Genomic DNA, 10,333 nt, shown 5'->3' on the forward strand with positions numbered 1-10,333 from the left:
TTTGAAAAGTTTTCACTTATGAATACTTTAATTCCAAGTAAGCCCTTAGAATTTTAAAAGTTAAAATTCAACCCTTATACTTTATAATATTCTAAGTTAATAATATATATATATATATATATATATATATATATATATATATATATATATGTATGTATAAGAGCAAGTCAGTCTTACCGTTAGTTGGCCTCATTCACGAAACCGGTCTATAAGGGGGGTATAAGGTTACTGCCTATGAAATGGCAGTTTAATGGGTGTCCACTCTCACCCACCGCTTCCTTGACTGGTGGAGGGTCGTTAGCCGAACGGGTAGGACAAGGACTATAATTCTCCCTTCATTAAAAGTATTAATGATAAATACTAAGTAACTAAACTCTTATTAATACCCAATATTAGTTACTTAGGAAAATGTGAATAAGGTGATAACCCATGAAATTACACTTTGCACTTTGTTTAAGTCAGTTAGTGGAGCGTGTGTGGTTAATCGACATATTAACTCGTATTTAACAAGGTAGGAAAAGGGTAACTTGATGTTTATCATAGTATCGATGGAGCGTGTGTGGTTAACCGACACATCGATTGAGGGGTAAACACTTAAGAGTACCAAGTAATTTTCATGGTTATTCACACCTTGTTTTGTGATCCTCAGCATCCCAGTCACAAAACCTGAAGGGCACACTCTAGATTGAAACATGCCATTGAAAAGTTCAATGAATCTCAAAAGAATCTAAAAGTTTCAAAACCAATTAAAACATAATAATATATTTCGTTTATCTTGGTGGAAATTGGTGAATCGTCATTCACCTACCTTCAAATATTTTATAGCTTGGATTACGGCATCCCTCTTCCAAGTTATAAAAGTATTGTGTTGGGTCCTAGCCTTAATATTTCATATTGGGTGTTATATTAAGGACTTTTAATCAACTATCTTGAATATCTCCCAAAAGATGTCTGGTTTAGACATTTATGATCTTCCAAAATCTCTTGAAACAAGCTTTCCTAAATGAAGATGATGTCCCATGGAAATCCTACTTCTTTCACCTCCTCCAATTATTCTCCCTAACCTACAAGTTCTTGAAAAGTTTAAGGTCACTCAAGCCCTATTGGCAAGCAAAGGTCTATGTGTGATCACATCTTGGAGATGTAGTCACATATTAACAAGCCGGGAGAGTTGGGTTTCAAAGTCTTGAGAAAGCTGGTGGCTCAACTACTTTCTAAGTCACATAGTGAGTTCTTTTGGGACTCCTATGAAACAGACTATGACAAGACCCTTAATGATCTTATCTATTTGCTAAGATCAACTTCCTAAAACTTTATGGACATTGACAATGATGACATTGGATATCCATTAAAGCCCTCTCTCCCCAATGGAAAGGGATCGGTCATATTCAACTCGGTTGACCAAATGGTAAAGAGAGAGGCTAAGTCTGAGATAGTCCCATTATCAAGGGTCCATTGCCAAAGGAAGGGGCATTGGTTGCGAAGCTGCCAAATTTACCTAAGGATGTTAAAGTCAATAAGTTTGACTCTACTTCAGGTAAAATTGTCTAACTCTATTAAGTTCCTACTTGGAGATTCTTATTACATGATGTGACTGGGTCACATGTTGGTAGTTAAGAATCAAAGGAAAAGTGTAGAAACTTAAATGAAGTATATGCAGATTCTGATAGCGAAGATGGATTTCACTCGTATGGTTCGGTGATCAGAATTTTTGGGTTGTTACCACTACTAGAAAAAAACCCTTTAATGACGCGCAAACAATGACACTCGCTGATAGAGGACGTGCATTTGTGCGTACCCTAAAAAACAATGTCAGTTTTGGAAAATTTGAAGGATAGAGAACACGCATTTGTGCGTGCCCTAAAACTAATGTCAGAAAAGAAAAAAGAAGAAATGCGGAGGGCACCTTTCATAAATTTGCGTCGTCTAAAAGTGTCGCTTTATAACATTTTAATGAAACACGCATTTTAAGGCGGGATTTCACCCGCCTATTGAATCCCAAAAATTAAACACACACACCCCCCTTCCAATTAGCAAGAAAAAACCCTAGGCCTTCGTCTTCATATCAGCATCGCACCACCACCCAACCTCCGATCTCGCACCGCCAAGTGTCTCCAACCATCCTCTCCAACCATTCTTTCCTGTCGCACTACACCGATAACAAAACCCCATCACTATTTTAGGTCACCATTCACCAACAACCTCACTATTCTAATACTTTAAATCGAGTGTTCATTTGACCATAATGTCAAAATTGAATCGAATGTCCATTCGACATAAAGTCATTGATACGACCGAGGACGCCTCCGCCTCCGGTCTCTAGTCGACGACACCGACGAAGCCTCCTCCTCCGACCGCTTCCGTCTCCCCTTCATTCATGTTGTTTACAGCTTCACGTTTTTTTATAGATCGTTGGAAGCATAGGAGTTGTGGCTATAGGTCTGGATTTAGGGAAAGAAGGGCCACTGGTTCACATTGTTGCTTGCATCGCTTCATTATTAGGTCAAGGTGGGCCCGATGACTGCAAATTCATCCCTCAAGCTCCCCCCGATGGTCCTCTGGTAAAGCCAGATCCTTTAACCTTTTATTCACAACAATTTCATACACGATTATACAGCAACAAAGAGATCTTCCTTCGTGAACTTATCAGGCAAGTTTCAAACTTTTGCAAATTTCTAGTTTACTTTTAAGCCCTGAGTGATGTGGCTTCTTCATTTCGTTCGATAATTTTTGTTGGATCGATTTGTTTGCTTCTGTATGACATTTTATCCGTTCAAAAAAGACATTTTTTTAATAACATGGGTGAAAGCTAGCTTATGGATTCCCTTATTATTATTTTGCAATTTGATTGGTCGATGAGTTTTTCTATCATAGTTCCATAAAGCCCCTTCAGCTTCTTACAAAGTTAATGGTGTAATGGAAAGCTTGTCTAGTGGCACATGTTGTGTATCTTATGGATCCCCAGATGATTATTTTGCAAATGGTTTTATATCATCAATTAGCTCAAAAGTATTTGTCACTTATCTTCTTCAGCTATACCCATTTAAATCTGCTTCAAGCTTCAAAAACAAGTTATTGTTACTTTGTGATTCCCAAATAAGAGATACAATTGACTTTTGGAAGTTGATTTTTGCATTCTAATCTTTAAAACTGATATTGATTGAAAAAGAGATTGTAAGTAATGTATTGATTATTGCTTTATTTATTTTGCCTCTGTTGTGAAGATCAAAAGTTGTGGAGAAATGGCACGAAAGCTGCGTTTCTTCAAAGATCAAATGTCAAAGGCGGGTACCACATGGTCATTAAATATCTTTTTCAATCAATATCAGTCTTCATCTTCTTTATATTCTGCCATATCAAGTGATGGAAAATTCAGTCCTATGTCATTGTCTGGAGGTGAATATCGAGGGTATTTTGGTCTTTTAAATAAAAAGCGGACCGTGTGCCACCTGGACCTCGTGCTGCTGAATTCAGTCGTATGTCATTGTCAGGAGGTGAGTTCAGTCCCATGTCATTGTCAGGAGGTAAATTTAGTCCTATGTCATTGTCAGGAGGTGAATAACTTATATTTTATTTAAACTTTATCTGGTTTTAAGTAAAGAAAGGTGGAATGCCACCTGGACCTCATGCTGGTTTCTCTATGTGTGTACATAAAAAACAGACTATGTTATTTGGTGAAGTTTTTGACATGGAGGCTGAAGGTTAATTTTCTCTTTAATTATTTTGATTTTGTAAAATTATTTGGAATCTATTAAATTCCTCAGAGGAAGATATGATTGCCTTTAGAAAATAAAATATTATTTTTCATCATTAAGAAGTGTGTAAAACATGTGTAATTAATATGATTTCTAATTTTATTATAATGACTTCAATTGTATATGCAGGTGATGTGTTAATGAGCTTGTTCTTGAATGAAAAGATATAAAATTGAAGTAAAAAAGATATAAAATTGAAAACAGAGGAATTGTATTCAAAGTCCTACTGAAGGTGGGACAGGGGGAGGAGGTTGGGCTAACACCCTTTTTTCTTTTCAACCTTTTAAATTCAAGTTCTTCAGCTAATGTATAATTCTTTTTCAGCTCCTGGAGACGGACCAATTATGTTAGTTTTAGCTCCAACTCGTGAACTTGATTCTATTTTTCAGAATAATGAACAGGTAATTTCTATTATTTTTTTTAGTTAGGAATCTCTTATTATTCTTTAGTATTTGACATCCATAATCTTCTTGAATGTCCATTGAATTGCAGAAGGACAACCATAATTTTCTTACAACAAAGACAACAATTGTATGGCCTGTATCTGAAATAAGATATACCAATTACCATTTGTCTCCTTGTGGTGCGACAAAATTTTGATGTTCTCATATATAATAGATCGGATCTTATCTTAGCATTATTTTTGTTATATTCTTGTTTGGTAAATTGTTAGAGCATTGAATTGAAATGTTTGCTCCAATTAATTGGCATTAGTTTCTACAACCAATTAATTGGATGTAGAAAACTCGGGCACTGACCTCAATCCAAGGCTACAGATTCTTCCACAAAAGTTAAATAAGAAATCAGGGAAAAACTCCAAACCTAGTTCAGGCTTCATTGCACCTACGGGTGGTGTTGCAGGTACAAGTGTTGCTAGGCTGCCACTTTTTCCTGAATAGTGCATGCAACAAAAATAGTTGGATTTTAAGAAAAAGCTCTTCACACAATGACACAAAAACTGGTTTTGACTCGTAAGGAAATGATATGCTTAATGTTATACTTGGGGGTTTTCTGAGGGTGTTTTTTTGTCATTTGTTTCCTTGTTTTTGAATTTTTTTTCAGCAAGAGGTGGTTTTAGAAAGGTATTGGCTTGGGGTTTAGCTTGCCTTTAAAAAGAAAAGCAGGTATGTGCTTATTTTGTCTATCTGTTCTACACATAACATCTCTAAAGGAATATGGCAAGCGTGAATATTTTATCAGATTGCTTATGCTTATGGGATATTTCAATAGTATCATGATTAAGAAACTTTTCACTCTACATAGGTTTTTACGTAGCTCTCCAGTTGTTAGGGCCCATGTAGTTACATCAACACAAGTAATCCATTTGTCGTTTTCTCAAATTTTTCTTCATTTGAGCTTATTTCATATCCATTTCAGGAAATTGCTAGACAATTATGTATAGAGCACGAACTGATGTTTTCCAAAATGGCACAACCCTCCCTGGTTCATCTATGAATAAAATTTTAATAGTAAGTTTTTTTTTTGTTATTTTAACAGTAAGTTTTTTTTTGTTATTTCAGGAAATTGCTGGACAATTATTTCATCAGACTTCTTTAGAACTCAACTTCTTGTCTGATGTCTCAGTTTATTGGTTGGAATCCAGATGTCTACTCAAATTTTAACAGTAAGTTTTTCTTGTAAGTTACTTTTACTAATAACAATAGATAATTACTTTGCTCTTCATGGGATTTTAAGTTATTATACATACAGGAAGGCTGGTGGTGAGTTCATAACCAAAACGTTATAAGTTCCTTGTTCCATCTCCAAAAGTTAAATTCAGGTACTTTTTTTTGCTGATTTCAAGAGAGTGATTAGGTATTATCATATAGTCAACAACTGTTAGAATTATTGTTTTTCTGTTGTCTACCTTACGTGTAAAGGCTGGGATTAATGATTTGTAATTTGCATATACAGAAGTTTTACATATAGTAAACAACTGATACATTTGTGGAACATTGTTTCTTCTTTGCATTGCCCTAAATAGAGTTATTTTTTTCATCTATAAACAAAAAATATATGTTACTGGATAGAAATGCAGTCTAGTTTGCTTGTTTTTTTTCTTCTTATAATTCTTGAGTACATGCAAAGTTTTGAAGACATCCAATGTTGTTTTCTGTTCAGTGATATTGGTGATGAGGCCATTTTATCTGCACTATGGCAGAGATCTGAAGGGTAGATCTTAATCCATTTCTAATTAACTCCATGTATATGATTTAATTGAAAAACTCAATCTTTACTACAACTATTTTGTTTCCTGTTTGCAGAAAATTAAAGTTTCACTTCTACAGCACCAAGTGAAGTTGCTAGTTGTTGATAGTATGGCTGCTCTGGTGTCCGGGTGAGTTAACTCAGTTTAGTAATCTATGTTTTAAGCTCTCTGATCTCAATTTCAAAACTCTTATTCTCATTTTTTATGAGGTTTTTTTTTTGTCATGTGGAACATGTCTTGCATGTAAGTTTTTTTTTTAAATTTTTTTTATTTGGGCTAATAAGTGTAAAATAAGAATGGTTTTTTTTAAAATTGCATTGCTTTTTTATGTGGTTAACCCAAAAAAAGAGCATTTCACAGTAGGTTTTTTTTTTGGGGGGGGGGGAAGGAATTGGGAATGCCTTATGCCTAATACACACACATACACGTCCATATATATGCATAATTGTCAAATTTTTTCATTTTTTTTGCTTTTGTTTCTTGTTTAAAATATACATACGTTTTGATTTTTGTTTCTTTGGTTTAAATTATTTTTTGTGTGTATATGTACTAAGAAAACATAATGTATGCACAAAAACGTAAATACCAGATTTGCCCTCAACAGAAAAACGAACTGATTACTTGTCTTTTACTGAATTACCCCTTCTAGAATATATATATATATATATATATATATATATATATATATATATATATATATATATATATAGAAATAAATAGGAATGTAAAGTTAATTATGTATATCTACAGACATATTTCATCAGCAACATGCGTGAGCGAAGTAATTTCTCAGATTTTACTTAAATTTTACAACATGAGCTTGTATGGTTGCTTAATTGGGCTCTTTTGATCCGTTGCTTCAGGTTGGCACATCCTAATCAACCCTCCATAACCTTCACAACTTCCAACTTTAATCCACTACGTAGCGGTGAAGGTGGTGGTGGTTCTATACCTTTTGATCTTTCATTGCCTATTGCTAAAAAGGTTTCACAATATATAGAAGGGTGTTGGATTCAAAAGTTTAAAGAAAGCACATACACATTTCCTGATCCTAGTAAGGTATTGTAAGATGCTATTGATGTCCAGCTTCAATGAATCTTATGAGTCAAGATATGGGGCTATTGTGATGAATCCTCAGAATGATGATGGTAGTATAGGGTATTCGGTTCTTCCCAACAACACTTGTCAACATGCTGCTCCAACCTTTGTCAATTTAATGAATGATGTAATTCTTAGGCTTGCTACACATAATGAGAATATGACCATACAAACACGTAATCATCCAATGCCAATGACAGAAAGTCAACACCTGCAACATCAAGTATACATATACTTCCAATTATTCTTCTATTTATACTCATATCTTATACATTTTTCTAGGATAACATACAATCATAATATTGACACCTTTATATGTAGTGTGTATTTAAATAGCGATTTTTATGATCCTGTAGGACCTGGATGCATTCTCTGTAACTATTGTTGTGTATTTAAATAGTGATTTCATTCGTGCTTCATTTGTTGTTCCTATTGTGAAGGTATGCCCTCTCTAGTTGTCTTTTTCACATAATTGACCCAATTATTTTAACGCCCCTCAGTTAATCCAACAATAAACATTTTATGCAATACGCAAGAATTTCTTGATCAAGGATTTATAACTTATTGGTCATTTTGGGTAAACTAATTTGGGTTTCCTGTAAACAGTTAGTTAATGGGAATATTTTTCTTGTATTTTAATGTAATGCATGTCTTATGTGACATCCCCAAAATCTCGACAAGAAAAGACTGATTTCATTTATGTTTTTTAAACATTTTCAGAGTAAATCCTTTTAATTTTAAAAGAGATGCGGAATTTATTCCCAAAAACAAAACATGATAAAATAGACATTTATGAAAACATTTCATATAGAAATATGATTTCATTTCATAATCAAAAGTCGGGATGTCATGTTCCGATACAGATCATAAAGCATAAACGATAACATTACAAGTCATTCAACAAATATATACATATACAGACTTGTAAACAAAACAACTTGGTGATTCGCCCATCTTAAGCTCTTGCGCCACTTCCTGTAATACAAATAAACTGAGTGGGTGAGGCTTGGGAGCCTATTGAGAATATAGGGTTTTCAACCCACAATAATTATATTTAATTTCAACAATTCACAATAAACCCGATTACCCATTCCCGTTATCCTCACTTTACGTCCCTGAAATAACATCTATTATAAGGAACCTAATTCAGGATTTTCATCGGGACGGACATTACTGCAGAGGGGCTTCCTCAAGATTAAGTGCCCTAAAGACAACCATGTGGGGGATAGAGTACACCGGTGAACACGTCGTTCACAACACCTACAAGTAATGAGCCTGCTAGTGTTCCACAGGACAGTCTAGAATAGTCCGTGGTCGTCATCCATACTCTGCTGAATGACTAGAATAACACCAATAACATCGAGGCCTCTCATCTGTTTATTTCACACCAATTATCTACCCATTATCTACCCAACATATTAGTAGATAAAAATATATATTTTTATACATTGTTTAAAAACCTGTATAGCATGCTTTAATCAATACATATTCCACATAACATGTGAGGCATACACACATAACACATATTTCATAGAGAATATATCAGATCTATGAGATAGAAGAGAGTGAATATACATTCACACATATAATAGAAAAATATATACACATAGCACGTATTTTATATAGAATAGTTCATAATATTGCGTTGGAATGAAAATGACTACACACTCACATCCCGTATTCTTAAATACGTTTAACGATTACTTGTATAATATCGCATATTGAAAGGGACTATACATTCACCTGATCGGAAGACGATCGGGCAGCACTACGACTTGCAGAAGTAGTGTCTCTCCGTAGATCTGGAAGATCTTCACAAAAACCAGGCTCCTCGCGGGTAGAGCTTCGGCTCGGGAATAACGCTCTTCGGGATCCTCGGGGCTCGGGAATATTACCGGGGATTCGGGATATAAACGGCACGCAAATCGAGGAAAAACTAGAGAGAAAAGGATGGAATTTGTAAAAGAAGTAAGGCTGCCTTCGGATCCCCTTTTATAGGAGCTGAACCGTCGCACATACGTGGGGCGTACGCCTCGGATCGTAAGCACTTGCGTCATCGGAGGTACTCGAGTGCTGGTTTCGTCATCCTTTGTTGTACGCTAGGCGTACATCAGTACGCGGGGCGAACTTCGGATAGGTCGGCTGACTCCTCTTTGAATAATATCGGAGGTTTAATTAAAAATAAATATTAAATATTTAATAAACTTCAAAAATTCATATCTCCTTCATACGAACTCCGTTTCCGACGTTCTTTATATCCACGCGAAGGTGAGACTACGCTGTACAACTTTCGTTTAGATTTCGTCGGCTAATTTTGACTTTATTTTTATTTTTTATTTATAGGAGGCCGGGACAGAAAAACTTCGTTATAAATTCATAACTTCTTCGTCCGACGTCCGTTCTCACCTAACTTTTCATCGTTTCGCTATTAACAACGAGATCTTCGATTCTCGTTTAGATTGTTTAGGCTAAAAACCGCTCGATCTCAAATCGAGTATTCGGGCTGCATACTGCCAAGTCAAAACTTCAGAAAATCATAACTTCCTCATACGAAGTCAGATTTGGGCGTTCTCTATATATTCGGAAACCTCGTTTCAACTACTACAACTTTATGCAAAGATATCGGGCATATCTAATACTTTAATTTTGACGCTCATTTTATTCTTAATTAATCACCTCACATAATTAAGCAATTAAGCACAAAACACATAATACTCAAATGATAATACGTTCTTATTATTTCAAATTGGGGTTACAAAGGTTAACCTAGACTATTACATTGCTAAAAATGGCAAGCCCAGAAACACGGGCGTTACAATTCTCCCTACCTTAGAATGATTCCATCCTCGGAATCACACACCAGCAAACAAATGCGGATAGCGACTCATCATGTCACTCTCCGTCTCCCAGGTGAGATTCGGCACATTCGTGTGTTTCCAACGGACAAGCACTAACTCAACCATCTTACGTCGCAATTTCTTAGTATTTCGGTCAACGATTGCCTCTGGTTCTTCAATCAACCTCTTGTTCTCATCTATTCTCAACTCCGAAAGTGGTATCATGTCGGGAACTTCTCCCGTGAACTTCCTCAAATAACACACATGAAAAGTGTTATGAATTCCATTCAGTTCTTCTGGTAGTTCGAGCTTGTAAGCTTGGTTCTCAATTCTCTGAAGAACTTTAAGCGGTCCAATAAACCTTGGACTTAACTTTCCACTTTTACCAAATCTTATAAGTCCCTTCCACGGCGAGACTTTAAGCAAAACCAAAT

Source organism: Lactuca serriola, chromosome 3, assembly GCF_051521515.1.
Source record: "Lactuca serriola cultivar US96UC23 chromosome 3, Lser_US96UC23_V15, whole genome shotgun sequence".
NCBI lineage: Eukaryota > Viridiplantae > Streptophyta > Magnoliopsida > Asterales > Asteraceae > Lactuca > Lactuca serriola.